This window comes from Phocoena sinus, chromosome 17, assembly GCF_008692025.1.
Source record: "Phocoena sinus isolate mPhoSin1 chromosome 17, mPhoSin1.pri, whole genome shotgun sequence".
In the NCBI taxonomy this organism is placed as follows: Eukaryota; Metazoa; Chordata; class Mammalia; order Artiodactyla; family Phocoenidae; genus Phocoena; species Phocoena sinus.
In genome coordinates this window covers 7,402,298-7,418,796 of record NC_045779.1, presented here as the reverse complement: position 1 = coordinate 7,418,796, position 16,499 = coordinate 7,402,298, and the positions used below count along the sequence as shown (strand labels likewise).

Sequence of the window (16,499 nt, the reverse complement as noted above, 5' to 3'; positions counted from 1 at the left end):
CCTCACCTCACCTCACATTTCCAGTTTATCGTCCAGTTCACAGATTCGCCTTTGGATAGCTCCCAAATCCATCACAACCCATAAAGTTAGCATCAGCTCTCACCTGCGCTGTTGCAGGAACACCCTTCTCTCTTCTACATAGGATTGTGGAAGAAAGATTTGTAAAAATAAAAGACATGGGTGACAGAGAGCCCTCAAACTTGCGCGTCAACTCTGATTGACTGATATGAGCTGTCTAGAGTGTTGAGAAGGATTCTGCATCCATGGCTAAGTGCAGTGCGAAAGGGTGACAGGACTCACTGGCGACATCTGTCGCTGGGGGCTGGTGGCGGTATTGTAGTTCGTTAATCCCATCCACAGTGGAAGGTTGGGTGATTGGCATCTGACTTAAATGTCTCAGTTGTGAAGTTGCAGAGTCTTGAATGGGTTTTGGAAAATTGACCTGCGTTACATCTACTGATACGTAGCTGGATGTTAGCAGTTATCGAGGAAATACAGAAACATGATGAAAAGACTGAAGTCCCCTGATCAACCTTCTTTTTAATATTTTCATTTTCTTTTGTATTAGTTACTAATCGTAACTAAACATAGCAAATAGCTTACATATAAAACCTAGGAGATCTGAAATCTCAGCATAGAAATGAAATGGCATGAGGGTGATGGAAGGATCATGGCCTGAGAGTGGAGGAACTTGCCTGCTCCAGGCCCTTTGTTAGGAATGGAAGCCATCTCCTGAAGAAGGGAAAAGGGTTTGTTAAAGAAGAAACCAGGTAAGGGAAAAGTAGATACTGACATGCCACCCACAAGGGTGAGAAACAGTGTATTTTAAAGTATTAAAAAAAAGCCATACCAAAAAATTGTCAATTTAACTATATAGGTCTTAGAGATATTTATATGTTAGTACAAATAGATTTGCCATATTCTTTCAACTACTTCATTTTTTAAAAATTGAAGTATAGTTGATTTACAATGTTGTGTTAGTTTCAGGTGTACAGCAAAGTGATTCAGTTATACGTATATCTGTTCTTTTTCAGATTATTTTCACTTATAGGTTATTACAAAACTTTGAGTATAGTTCCCTGTGCTATACAGTAGGTCCTGTTGGTTAAGTATTTTATATATAATAGTGTTTATATCTTAATCCCAAACTTCTAATTTATTCCCCCCCCCCTTCCCCTTTGGTAACCATAAATTTGTTTTCTATGTCTGTGGATCTACTTCTGTTTTGTAAATAAGTTCATTTGTATCATTTTTTTAGATTCCACATATAAGTGATATCATATGATATTTGTCTTTCTCTCTCTGACTTACTTTACTTAGTATGATAATCTCTAGGTCCATCCATATTGGTGCAAATGGCCTTATTTCCTTCCTTTTTATGGCTGAGTAATATTCCACTGTATACATAGACCACATCTTCTTTATGCATTCCTCTGTTGATGGACATTTGGGTTGCTTCCATGTCTTGGCTATTGTAAAGAGTGCTGCAATGAACATTGGGGTGCATGTATCTTTTCGAATTATAGTTTTCTCTGGATATATGCCCAGGAGTGGGATTGCTGGGTCATATGGTAGTTCTATTTGTAGTTTTTTAAGGCACCTCCATACTGTGGTCCGTAGTGGCTGCACCAATTTACATTCCCACCAACAGTGTGGGAGGGTTCCTTTTTCTCCACACCCTCTCCAGCATTTGTTATTTGTAGACTTTTTGATGATGACCATTCTGACTGGTATGATACTTCAGTTTTAATTAAACAAACATGCCAGTGAAAACTTGTTTTGGTAGCATACAAAGCTGAAATAGTCTAGACAATGCCCAATATCTTGGACAGAGTCTGAAATATTTGTTGGATAATATGGAGGTTTCTCCAATCAAGAAATTTGCCACTATGTAACACCATTCTCAAAGTAAATTAACTGTTCAAACAATAAAACCACGTTGGTTTTGGATGGGTCTGTTTTCTATCACAGTACTTCTTTAAATGCCTGCAAAATTTCTGAATTCTTATACTTTATACATAAAGGTCTTTAAGGCTTGTCTGCAGAAAATATTTTCAGACGCATCTTAGAAGCATGGAGTCGAGCTGGATCTCAAAAAGTTATTTAATCTAGTCTTCTGCCTGAAAAGGTCTTCAGCTAAATTATTATAGATGATTGGTCCCCACATCTAGAAACAAACAAGCAAACAAACCTTCATTGTATGAGGTACCTACTTCAGAGGTTCTCCTACTCCTGCATAATGCAAAAGGGAAAAAAAAAAAAAAAAGAACCTCATGAAACACTCTCCTGGTAAAGTAAGAACTGAATTGGAACACCATTTTGATAGTAATATTTTTTATGGTTTGCCATAAATGAATATTTTTGATGAATGTAACCAGTTGTATTCCAAGTATTCCAAGATTTATGTTTTTCTTGTGTTTGCAGCGTGTGAGAGCTCCTGTAACCTTTTACAGTGCAGAGAAACTCACGTAATTATTCACAAATATGAGTGTTCATTCTGATTTTAGTATGGGTACAGCCAGTGGTTCTCTAATGGTACCATTTCTTTCAAGAATGATTATATTTAGTGGGTCCCAGCAATTAAATCACTATAATGAGAAATAAAAGATTGTAAATAAGAATAACAATGTTATTAATCATCTAAATTAGTCACTTATGGCACATTCCTGGACCTGAAATATTTCCATAGGATATAATGCTAAAATCCACATTTACTTATAATTAGACACAATACAAAGCTTCTCTCGTTATAATAGTTGCCCAAATCCCACTTCAACTTAATTTCATTGACTTTGATTTCTGGACTGAAAGCATTAAGCTTGAACTTAGTGAAAAATGTATAATATGTGCATTCAATTAAGAAGTAATTAGATATTCAATCACCCTTACAGCACACTAGGGATTAGGGAAGGAGGAAGAAAAATGTGACGTGCTGTAGTGTATAACACAGTTTTGTTAATTAGTGTACTGCTAATTGAGGTTGAGAAAGTGTCAGAATAGTGTAACATAGGTTTACTTGTGAAGAACTTTAAAAGCTAAGTTTAGTGTTTTATGATACTTTGATGCAGAGTTGTACAGAATATACCAAACAATCTGATGTGTCCTTGAGTTTCAGTTAAAGTTTACACATCCATTCTAAGTGACACATACTAGTGAGTGACGAAGGGGAAAGAACAGCTGCTTTTTTATGTTTCCGACCCTCTGCTATATTTTATCTCATTTAATCCTCAAAACGATCTTGTGAGGCATGTGCTTTTATTTCCATTTTAGAGATGGAGACCCTGAGGCTGAGAGGGGTTGAGTAACTTGTTCAGGGTCACAGTCAGTACAGGGCAAAGCCAGGGTTCACACCCAGGTAGGTTTCACTGCAAACCTTGAGCTCTTTTCACTACGCCTTTCAAATAACAAAGGGCAAATAATTATGAAGTCCTTGTATATCTTTGTCTCCTTATCTCTTTAGATAAGTTCCTGGGAATGAGATTTCTAGGGGAAAAGGACACCTGTGTTTTCATTTTTGGTATCACATTGCTAATAGTCTCCCTAAGGGTTAATGCTAATCTATGCTTGCACCATGGATTGAAGGTATTTTTGCCCTTTTTAAAATCAATCACTCTGTATACTTTCCACCTCTTTGTCATCTCCTTTTTACTCCTCACCTTCTCGAAATTTGTTCATCTCCGTTTACCTATTGAAATTTCTGCGGCAAGAGTAACCCCTTTGATTTCTCTGAATATGATACATACTCATGGCAGAAAATTCAAAACAGTACAGAACAAAATGAAGCAACAAGGATCTCTCAGACACTCCTCTCGGTGACAGTCACCATGAACACTGGGGTGAACGTGGAGGTCCCCCCATAGCTCAGTGGGGGATGGCTTAGGTTCCATTCTGACTCCACTGGTTGTTAGTTGTGTGACCTTGACAAAGTTCCTAATATCTCTAAGTCTCTTTTTTCATCACTTAAAAGAAGGCCATAGTAGTACCTACCTCATAGGGTGGTTGTGAAGATACAGTGAAGTAATGCAATTAAAGTGCTTACCATGTTTTTGGTCCACAGTGTTAAGTATTTAATAAATGTTACCTTTATCATTATTTTTGTTCTTTTGATCTCTCTTTTTGCATATCTCTCATAAGCACAACTAGACACACATATAATGTTCCTCATGGGATTATATTATGCAGGATATTTTTCTATCTGCTTGTTTGATGTATCTTTTCACGTCATTCAATAGATACGTGTGTACATTTTAATGATTGTACATAAGTTGACTTTAATTATGTACCAAAGTTTATCGAGTGTTCCTCTATTATTGTACATTTTAGGTCATTTTCAGACTTTGCTATAATCAACAGTACTGTGGTTAACATATGCATTTATTTCCTTAAAACCTTCTTAGTAGCGAGATTACTGGGTCAGAGAGTTTTCATTGTAATACTATATATGTGCAAATTGCTCTAAGAGTTGTATCCCTTTATGTTTCCACTGACCGTGTGTCCAAATACACATTTTTCTTCACCTTCACTGACATTGAGTATTTTCAAATTTCTTATCATTGCCAATCTGATTAGAAATGATTCTGTTACATTTTGAATACTTGGTTTTATCCTTGACTTTCCTGTTCTGTTCCATTAATCTGTCTGTTCATGAGCACCACCCATTGTGTTTGTGACATTGGTGTATATTTCAGTGTTTGGTAGGACAAGATCCCTTATTAATCTCTTCTGCAGAATTTTCTTCTTTCCATGTGTTTAATTCTTCCAGATAAGCGATAGGATCATTTTACCAGAAGGATTGAAGTAAAGAATAAAAGAGAGGGTGAGAAAAAGGGAATGAAAGAAAGAGAAAAAGGAAGAAAAAGAATCTTGCTAGAATTTTTGATTCGGATTGCCTTGAGTACTTAGAGTAATTTAAGGAGAATTGATATCTTTACAATGTTGAATCTTTCTATCAAGGATCAGTGCATAGGTCTATGCTTATTAAAGTTTTTTTTAATGTTCTTTAGATGTTGTATAGTTCTCTCCTCTGAATGAATTTGCTACAGGATGTGCATTTGGACTTTGGAGTCAGCCTGGGGTGTGGCTTGATTGGGAATATAGCACTTTCACCTCCTGCTCCATGGTTTGGGCAAATTATTGATATTCTTTCAGCCTCAGTTTCCTTGTCTGTGAAATAGGGATACTAAGAGTCATACCTCCTAGAGGTGTTGTGAGGATTAAACAAAATATGGTAAAATGCATAGCATTCAACAAATGTGAGCTATTACTATTATTATTGTTGTTTTGTACTCATCAATTTTGATCAGTGTCATTTTTCACTACATTTTTATATTGGTTAATATTTATTCAATGAAAAAATAATTGCTTGGCTTTGTCCTTGGTTTTCTTATTTGACCTTTCATATAGTTTCCAGTGACATTTTAGTTGATTGTTTGTATTTTCTAAATAGACCCTGGTCACATCTGTAAATAATGACAATTTCATCTTCTCCTTTCTAATTTTACTAGTTCTTATTTTATTGCACCCTCCAGAACTCCCAGAATAATGTTAAATAATTAGCAGTGATATCTGGTTTCCCTTTCTTATTTCGGATATGCCTGGATTTCTATTTCCAAATCCTGTGTTATGTTTCCCACCCTGTGTCCTTTAAATCTTCAAAAGCAGTTGACACTCTTGGCCTTCTCCTTCCTCTTTCTCCTTTTTCTGTTTATTTTCCTTCCTCCTGACCTGATACTGGTATTAGTGGGTGTGTTGAAAGAGAAGGTTCCTATCTTACCCTTGCTTGTAAAGGAAGGACATTTATTTTTAACCTTCTGTTCAGTGTATGGCAGTATTCTGGGGACTGTGTGCAAATATACACATTATCAGCATAGACTCCCCTGAGGAGCTTATAGCCTGGTGTTGGGAGCGAATCAGGTAACCCGCTAACTCCACATCCAAGCAGCATGAGAAAAAACTGCCCCGAGAGCATTCGGAAAGAGTTCTCACGTCTAGCATCTCGCTATTTCTTAAAAGACTCTTCTTTTGGAGATTTTACACTGGATTATCTTACTTAAAGAGGGACGTGGCAGTGGGTTATCAATTAGCTGAGCCAAAGTCACTGGAACTGAGGTCAGCCCTGTGACCTGCAGCAGCCTTTGTGAAGGACACGTGGGCACATGTGCTTTTTAAATTTTTGATAGCTTTGTAGGAAATTCTCCAATGGTGATTTGATTTGCACTCATCCCCAGGGGTCTCTTCACAGAAGATCATTTAAGGTTCAGAAATAGTCACATGAAAGATGGCATCTGTTATAATTATATTGAAATAGCTTTTGATTTAGAAGACTTCTTAGGATTATGGCCTTACTTCAAGGTCTCATTATGAACAATGATCACTGGATAATAGAACATTTCCTTTTATAGTTAAGCTTTCTTATTATTTATATATAGATAAATGGGTATTTGGGAGGAGGTCCCAAAGGGGAGAAAGTCAGCCTGATTACCTTTGTGTATTCCGAGTGTCATTTCTTTATCCAAATAATAGGAAATCTGGAGAGAGAGCAGAGAAATTTTAGGAGAGGACCAGCAACAAAATCATTCAAAACACTTTTTCAGAACTCAGGGACATAAATTTACAAATTGGAAAGACACACTGAATTTCCAGGGCAGTAGATCAAAATGCACCCACACCAAGGCACTATCATCGTGAAATTTCTGAACGTGGAGGGAGAAGTTACAGGGAGGAAAAAACAAGTCAGACTCAGAGAACCTGGAGTTTAAATATCAGTCTTCTCAACAGCAATACTGGAAGCTAAAAGCCAGGGAAGAATGACCTTCAGAATTCTGAGAGAAAGTTGGAGCCCACCTACAATTCCTCACCCAAACTTTCAATAGTCATGTTCAGATATCAAGGTCATTAAAAATTTATTTCCCAGGAAGCTACTGGAAGATGTGCTTCACCAAAATGGCATAAACCAAGAAAACAGATGTGGGATCCAGGAAACAGGAGAGCCGACAAAGGAGAAAGGCAAAGGAGATTCCCAGAATGATGGTGAAGTGAGGTAGCCAGCATAGAGGATGTGAGTCCAGATGTGAGCAGTTGAGAAGGTTCTAGAAGAGCTTCCTCCAGGAAGGTGAAGTTGATAGACTGCATGATGTGTCTTAACTTCTTGAGAGGAGAGTCAGACAACTGTAGGTAGTTTTGGATTGAGGATGTAGGTGGAAAAAACTCAAGATAATGATTCACTCCAGAGTAAACAAGTTGTGCAAGAAAGGAAAATTAATGATATATTAATACATGTAGTTCTGTTCTGAATAATATTTACATCATCACAATGATAGAAATCAAATACTTATCCAACCCAAATTATTATATAACTGTATTGGGAGGGTGGAGTGAAGGGAAGGGTTTACAGTGTGTGAGTGGTGTGTGTGTGTGTGTGTGTGTGTGTGTGTGTGTGTGTGTGTGTAGAGAGGTAGGGGCTGATAGGAGGAAAGAAGGTCAAATGACATTCTCCATAGGGAAAGTTGACAGACAATGCTAAAACTGAAAAGGAGTAATGCAATCATACTGATTAGCTCTATAGTATTAATAAAATAATCAGCTCAAAGAGTTGAGGACCAAAGTGGTGGCATATGGGACGGGAAACTGATAGTTTTCATAATACACCCTTTAGAACTACTTAACCTTTTCAACTACGTGCATGTATAATATTGATACAAATAAAAACGTTAATAAAAATGTTAAAAATTTAACTTTTTTTTTTAAAGCTCTTTCTGTACTCAGCGTTTTTTTTTTTAGATGTTGCGGGTAGGAGTTTATTAACTAATTAATTTATTTTTGCTATGTTGGGTCTTTGTTTCTGTGCGAGGGCTCTCTCTAGTTGTGGCAAGCGGGGGCCACTCTTCATCGTGGTGCGTGGACCTCTCACTATCGCAGCCTCTCTTGTTGCGGACAGCAGGCTCCAGACGCGCAGCCTCAGTAGTTGTGGCTCACGGGCCTGGCCACTCCGCGGCATGTGGAATCCTCCCAGACCAGGGCTCGAACCCGTGTGCCCTGCATTAACAGGCAGACTCTCAACCACTGCGCCACCAGGGAAGTCCCAAAATTTAACTTTTTATACAAGTAAAAACGTTAAATAAATGACAGGAGCAATTGCTACTGTCATTTTGTTATACTTTTTAATGTATGTACGCACGCATGCGTGGGCACACACGCACGTACACAGACATACATATGTGCATTTTCTTGGAGTGTTTGCTTTGAGCCAAATGTTGTGTTGGGCCTTGGGAACACAGTGCAGATGAGATCAAGTATGATTCCATCCCACGAAAAATTTCTCTGAAGTGCTGAAAAGTAAATGTCAAACACATGCTGTAGAAAATAATAGGCCATACCGTAGTTCAGTTTTCATTTAGTGAGATGTCTGTAAAATCAACGAAATAGTCACCAGTCACTCAGTTATGTGCCCAGGAGGCACTGTTGTCACGTTATATCTGTGTCGTATTCCATTCTCACACAAACCCTACAAAGTAGGTATTGCTATCTGGGGCTCAGAGGGGCAAATAGATTGCCTAAAATCTTCCAGCCAGTTGGTGGCAGAGCTAGGATTTGAACTTGAGTCTTTCCGATTCCACATCCACACCCCCAGAGTGTGATCAATTGAACTCAGGGACATAAATTTTTTTTGTAATTTTTCCAGCTAATCTGGTATCATGTAGTGAATGAGATCAAGCATCCATCTCTTGTGTGTGGGGGGGAGCTCATAGATCATCCTCAGAGTGCCTTGGCTTTGGGAGGTGACATTTTCTTTGTTTGAACAATGTAAAGGAGAAAAATTCAAGAAGCATAGGGCATTAACTTTAGTTTTCCTGTGAGGGAGGTTTTAACAGTGAGCAACCTAAATTCCCCAGCAGAGTCCACACTCAGGTGAATTAGAATTCATTCTACATTTATTGAGAATCCTGTAAATCAAACCATTAGAGCTTTAAAATGAACAAGACACCTGAGCGCTTGTGCACCTGTTGCACTCTGGTTGTATGTTCAATGTTAAAATGCTTTGGGTAAGACCTGACCTCATGTCATTAGAGTGACTGAATATTTACTTACCTATCTTTTGTCTAATTGATGTTTTAGACCATGGTAGCTTAATTTTTAGAGTAGTTGGGTAAAGCGTAATTGAATTACTTTCATAAACTTGGAGTCTCTGCCTCTAGACCAACCTTTCCCAAATGTGTTCTGCAGAGCATTGGTCCATCAAGACGTTTGTGAAGTCAAGACGTGACTGTCCCGTACATTTGAAGAATCCTGAATATAATCTTCTTCTGCCGATTGACCGCGCACATTAGCATATTAGAGACTGGCATGGTTTTCTTTGAAAGAATCATATTTTACTCTATGTAATCAGAGTTTCCACAGTATTTTTTGAATACAGATTCATTTTTTCCACCCAACTTCTAGAGTTACGTGGAACACATCTTAGGAAATGGGGGACTCCAGGTATTTTCCTTTTACAAAAAATTAATCCGTGCCGACCTTTAGGCTCCTTTTAAAAGCTCTAAAATGCTGAGGCTTCACAATTTGGATCATCAGCCTGTTTTATGCCAGTCACTTTGATTTGTGAATGTGTTGGGTTATAGTTGTCAAATGCATACACAAACGATGTCCTACTTTACCTTTGAAATCACTTCTGTGAGGCATAATCTTAAAGATTTGGTCATGGTTCACTATCTTATTTGAAATTTTAGTTTGGAAATATGTACCCCAGCATTATTAATGTTTTCCAATAAATTGTTCCAGAAATTATATGTATTTATGTGAACATATGCATACATGTGTGGACATGTATATGTACATATGTACAAGCATATCCACCCACATACCATGTATGAACAATTTTAAAGTATTCCATTGTATCATAATTTATTTTTAATTTTTTTTCACATCTTTATTGGAGTATAAATGCTTTACAGTGTTGTGTTCATTTCTACTGTACAACAGAATCAGCTATATGTACACATATATCCCTGCATCCCCTCCCTCTTGCGTCTCCCTCCCACCCTCCCTATCCCATCCCTCTAGGTCGTCACAAAGCACCGAGCTGATCTCCGTGTGCTATGTATCATAATTTATTAAGGAAGGAAATTATTTAGCTTTTTCTAGTTTTTTTTTGCTTCAGTGAATACCCTTATACATAAAATCTTTGTATGATTAGGTGGTTATATCTCTATGATAAGTTCCAAGAAGTAGAATTCTGGGTGAAAAGTATATGCGCTCTAAATTTTAATAGATATTTGTTGTCCAAAAGATTGGGCTTGTTTATTTTTAGCAACTGTATTAAAGTGTGTTCCCCCAGTCCCATCTCTGGCAGCACGAGTAGATGTATTGAACTGAAATCTTAGCTGATGTTGTTTTCTAAATGGCAAGACTATTAGTTCTCTCAAAATGTACGTTTCATGTGTTCTATACTTATTATTTCCTGATTTATTTAATAGAAATGTCACATTATTTGGGGACTAGGAAGCAGTGGTCTTTGTGCTCAAACAGTTACCATCTGCAGTTATTACACAGGAAATTAATGACAATAACTAAAAGCTTTGTTTTTATTTATTATTATGCATGACGTGTAAATTTTTTGTTTAGAAAACAGTTCAAGCGTTCGTTTATTTATTTTGGTTGAAAATACATGTCTCTATGAAATTTTGCATTAATAGATTCTGCCAGAGAAATAAAATTATGGTAGACTTTGTGGAAAAATTGCAGAGATGACAAGCTTGAGCACGAAGATATTTTTGAAATTTCCACTTTTTCTTATGAAACTTCTCGTTTTTGCTGTCTCGTTGAACTGTAGAAAGACTTTCCAGTCTGCCTTGGAGGAATGTCAGTAACATAATCGGTTCCTTCTCTTTGCCTTAAAGGAGGAAGACAGTGGTCCTATAGTGCCCATGGGTGAGAAACGGAAACTTTGAGCCGCAGCTTCAGTTTATCCTCAAAGCCTGCATTGTTTGTCTTCATCTAATCGAGCTTTAATGGACATCTGTGACAGCTGCCTGTACACATGCTCTAATGAAATATTAGAAATGGCTGTAAATTCAAAAGAAACCCCATATTATGTATCCGCATCACTGCTGCTAGTATTCATATTTTTGCACATACTGTTTATTGCTTATGTGTAGAAGAAATGAAACTAGTTTTCAGAGTTATTATTAATATGAATATATATCATGTATTAATACTGAGGAAAAATACATTTCCAGCGTTCGCAGTCCTTCATTTCCTGTCTCCAACAGAAAATTCACTCATTCAGAAAATAATGTAATTCTTGATAATAAAAAGAGAGTTTTGATCAAGAACAGCATATACAGCTCCAAAATGGAATGTGAAGGATTAGTAAAAAACACATCTCATGTTACTTTGCAACCCTAATACCACGGTTAATGTCAGGGTGATTTGTTATAAAACACGATTTTGGAGTTAATGTAAGAACATAATACTCACTTTATATATTACTTTCTTAGTTAAAGGATTTAATTGATTATACGAATCTAATCATACTTATTTGACATATTAGAAGCTGAGGTTTCTAGGAATTTGAGAAAGGTATAAGAAATAAATAGGCTAAAGAGAAAGTGGATACTTTATTTTATAGCTTTATTTTCCATGATAGAAACATAAATTTAACAGTATCCTATAATAATTTAGTGTTGTACATTTTGTAAGACTTGAAAATATTTTATTTTATAGGTTTCACTTTGGCATATTGAGATCTTTGTTTTGAAGATGAATCATATCCTTATTTTAATTAATTTTAAGTGCTACTGGCAAATTAGAATGTGATAGAATGAGATAATTTATGTAAAGCAGTAGAGTGCCTGGCACAAAGCAAGTACTTAATAAATGTTATTAGTTGTTGTTATAATTATTGTTGTAAAACTAATGACTTCAGTAACGTGTTACACTCAATTTTGAGGGATTTTGTGATGCAGAATATCTAAGTTAGAAATAGAAAATAATACAGATGGAATAATTATGTGTTGAGAGATTTTAAATGTGTTGGGTAAAGGCTGTAATAATGAAAAGCATTAAATGCAAATAAAAAAAATCTTACTAAGTATCCCTGAAAACAGAAGCTAAGAAGGTTCACGGTGGAGCCTTGGGCAGAGAGAGAAAGGACCAGAGCTGCCCCAGAGAGAGGAAGCGGAGGCGGATGAAGGGTCAGCATCTAACAAAGCCCTGGACCACATGAGGGCGGCATCAGGCAGAGCCTCTGAGAGGTAAAGGCAGTCCCAGGATTTTCCCTTCTTTAGTTTCTTGTATACAAAAATGAAGAAATGGCAAAGCATGGCTACAAAAACTTGGCATATTTAAATACGTATCTTATAGACTAAAACTGATACCACGTACTTGCCAGACATTGGCTGCAGGTGTGGCCTCATTTGCAGTTAACATCAAAAGACAAAATCAAAACCCTGTCATGAGTGAGAGGCCAACAGGGCTGCTGGCACTCCTCTGCTAGACCCTGCATTCAGGCCCTGGGGCTAAACAGTACATGGGCACCCAGTGTCACTGATCCTGATCTGGTTGGCACTGAGCAGCTGGGGACCGTTCTTGGACTTAACTTCTGATGCTTCCTGCAGTCTCCAATCACTTGTCCCTGAAAAATACAAAATAAGCATAACAACAAAAACGAATTCAAATGACTCTCAGGGTAATATCTTGTTGCCCATATTTCCCCTCCAAAATATCTTTTTTAATTGAAGGAATCAAATTTATTTACTGGGTATTTTCTGATTCAAAAGACTGAAATGAACTACTTGGTTCAGCTTGTGGTGTTCATTGGTGAGATTGTGTGGAAGCTTATACTCTTTAATGTGGGAAACCCCTTCATTCCACCATTAGGTGCCTCAGACCCAGATTAGGAATGCTGCTTGTAGTGGTGCTGTTGTGGGAATGAAGTTGAAAGAGTAATTTGTCAATAACAAAAGTATAAATGACTGGTCAGAAATCTATCTAGTTTTGATGGTGGCATGGGAAAGAAAAGTACGGGATGGACCTGGAAATTGGGGAAGAAGCTTCCCAAAGCAGAAGTGTGTGTATGGGGTAGTTAACTAGGGATAAGGGACAGATTTCACAGGTCTTGACATTTAATTTAGGGTGGATTTTGTTTACCTGAAAAAATGGCAAACTGAGGGTTTTCTTCTCATATGGTTTACACATATATAAGCACCTCTTATTCAAGGTAATTAATGTAGCTGATGGTATGTAATGTAATATTGATCTCAGAAAGTTTGGTCAGTTGAGGTAATTTGAGTCATTTTGTTGGTCAGTCTAGCTGAAAGACTTGCTGATTTTGTTGGTTCTTGATCCTTTCAAAGAACCAACATTTGATTCTGTTGGTTTTCTCTACTGTGTTTTTATCTAATCTTTATTATTTCCTTCCTTCTACTTGCTTTGGGTTTATTTTCTGCTTTTTCCATTATCTTAAGGTGGAAGTTTAGGGTATTGGTTTGAGATCTTTTTAATAAAGGCATTTGTAGTTATAAAATTTCCTCTAAGCATTGCTTTAGCTGCATCCTATAAGTTGTGTTTGTTATATTTTTGTTTTCTTTCATCTCAAAGTATTTTCTAATTTGCCTTGTGATTTCTTCTTTGACCCAATGGCTTTTTAGGAGTGTGTTGCTTAATTTCTACATATTTATGAATCCCCAAATTTCTGTTATTGAGTTATAATTTTCATTGTAACACACTTTGTGTGATTTGAATTCCTTTAAACTGATTGAGGCATGTTTTATGGCCTAGATATGGTTTATTCTGGAGAATGTTCCATGTGTATTTAAGAAGAATGTGTATTCTGCTGTTGTTGGTGTTATGTTCTAGGTCTATTAGGTCTAGTTGATCTTCTGCATATTTCTATCTATCACTGAAAACAGGATATTGAATTCTCCAGCGATTATTGTTGAATTACCTATTTCTTGCTTCAGTTCTGTCAGTTTTTTTTTTTTTCATGTATCTTGGGACTCTGTTGTTAGGTATATATACATTTATCATTTTTATATCTTTCTGATGGAGTTATCCTTTTATCATTATAAAATGTCTCTCTTTATCTCCAGCAACATTTTTGTTTTATAATAGACTTTCTAAGACATTAGTATAGCACTCCAGCTTTCTTATGGCTGCTGTTTGCATGATATGTGTTTTTCCATCATTTTACTTTCAACCTATTTGATCTTTAAATCTAAAGTGTGTCTCCTGTAGACAGCTTAAAGTTGGATCTTGCTTTTCCATCTAGCCAATCTCTGCCTTTTGGTTGGACTGTTTAACCCATTTATATTTATTGTTGTCGATATATTTAGGTTTATGTCTGCCATTCTACTTTTTGTTTTCTACCTGTCTCGTGTCTTTTTTTGTTTGTTTCTCTGTCCCTCCTTCATTGCTCTCTTTTGCATTAAGTGACTATTTCCCAGTGTACTGTTTCTTTTTTTTTTTTTTTTTTATTCTCCAGTGTACTATTTCAATTGCTTTAATGATTCTTTTTAATACTTTCTTTGGAGTTTATTTTCTTAGTGGTTGCTCTAGGGCTTACCATATATTGATACATGTTAATTTATTAGAATCTACTTCAGATTTATGTTAACGTGATTACAGTTGGTGTTCTTTGTTCTTGTCAACTGCCTCTTGCCCTAGGCAAAATCTTTGAGTCACAGCTCAGGAGCTATGGGTAGGGACAGTGGTTTGCTCTTTGTGGAGTGACACTCCTGCTTTTCAGACAGGGTTCTGGGTAGGGGCAGAAGCCTCTGGTTTTTGTGGCTTGCCTCTCCCAGACTGAAACTTCCACCCTATGAATAAGCCAGGGTGAAGGTGACCAAGGTCCCAGTATTCTCAGCCTGCTGCACCTGGTGTAGAACCTCTGCTTTGTGAGTGGGGGCTGGGTGGAAGAAGGGGGCTTATGAGCTCTTGGAATTTAGTCTCTGTGAACCTTTTATGTATCCCTTGGTTGGGATTTGAGGGAAGAGGGAGCCCCATCTTCCTGGCCTTGCCCACTTAGAATGGATAGTTAATCATGCTAAACTGGAGTAAGTGTGTTTATGGCTCAAATTCTAAATAATCTTATTGAGATTTAGGAGATTTTTCTTGAATACAGTTTTTCTCCATTTGCTGTATGTCCTTGGGAAAATTTCCAGACACCTTAAATTTCTTCTTCTTTTTATTCTATCAGGTATGGTAGTTGCACTGGGAAGCAGGTCTGTGGAGCTTCTCACATGTCCATTCTGGGTGTAATGCTCTGTCATCTAAGATGGCACATTACTCAAAATGTCAGGCTATCAGATTCCTTCTGGAATTTTCACTTGAGTAAGCATATTTTTCAAAATTGTGTGTCAGATATCATCATGGTGATTAAGGGTAGACTCATGCTTTTGGATAACTTAAAGTTTCTTAAAATGAAAATGAAGTTGACATAACAATGGTAGTAGTTAACTTATTGAGTTAATCACTCTGAAACTTCTCCATTTTATTTTTCTATTTAATTAATTAAAAACAATTAGTATATGCTGATTAATGATTTTCAAGTCTGACCTCTACAAACTGAGACTCAAGATGGCATGTGTGTGAATAGACACCCAATAAACCTCATTTTCCTTAGAATCTATTCACTTCTATTAGAATATATTAATATAGCAAATATTGATATGATGAAAAGCAACCTGTATTTTATTTAATACAGAATATTATTTGGGTCATAGTATAGAGTATTATGTAAAAGATGAGGCTTTATACACCGATGATGTAATGCAGTTCCTAAAGATAGGCTCACAGAAACCTTTGTTCCTTTTTTTCTGTGTTCCCTTCTTTTGTTTAGAGGTATTTCCTGTGCTGCTTCTGTGTGAAGCTCTTAACTGACACTCAGTCAGGTAGTGAGGTGGTGACACGTGACCCTTCAGACAAGTGTTGTTGTTTTTTTAAGAAAGATAAAAACAACATAGAAGAAAGGCTTTTATTGGAAACTTTGTGTTGTGTCAGACTTAGATTACATTTTAATGAAGTATACTAGAAGTTTTACACTTCAGGTTGTACAGGAATCCCCGCTTGGAAATGACACTATTGAGTTTTGAGAAACTTTTCAATTTCTGAAACTTCAGTGAATCTGCATAAACGACTGATTTGTAACGCTTCTACACCTCCACCACCCAGTGGGACACTGTAGTTTAGTGAGTCAATAAAATTTAAGAAACTTCTTAGAGCTGCTCCAGAGACCTAGATATGCTTGTTTTACTCCCTTTTGGGCCTGATTCATTTCCAGAATAACTCTACTGCACACTTCTTTTGATAAACTTTAATTGCTTTCAAATTACATTGGAATTTAGTCAACCTCAATAGGAATTTTCCTGTGAAATTATATTAGAATCTGGCCCAAAGGGATTAAAAAAAAAAGAAGAAGAAGCATAATAAAGTCTATACATTGCATGAAAAACATTTTATCTTTTATAACATAAAGATGCTTCTTTATGGCATGAAAGAAATCT

At 36.7% G+C, this 16,499-nt stretch overlaps 1 protein-coding gene across 3 annotated transcripts in view; it reads left to right on the top strand.

The window, feature by feature from the left end:
• Nucleotides 1–11,896, top strand: part of CA8 (carbonic anhydrase 8) — a 210,623-nt gene extending 198,727 nt beyond the window's left edge. For all 3 annotated transcript variants that reach the window (XM_032610212.1, XM_032610211.1, XM_032610210.1), the window contains one exon: nt 10,896–11,896. The gene's annotated coding sequence lies outside the window, so the exon portion shown is untranslated. The remainder of the gene's footprint in view (nt 1–10,895) is intronic.
• Nucleotides 11,897–16,499: the final 4,603 nt, after the last annotated feature.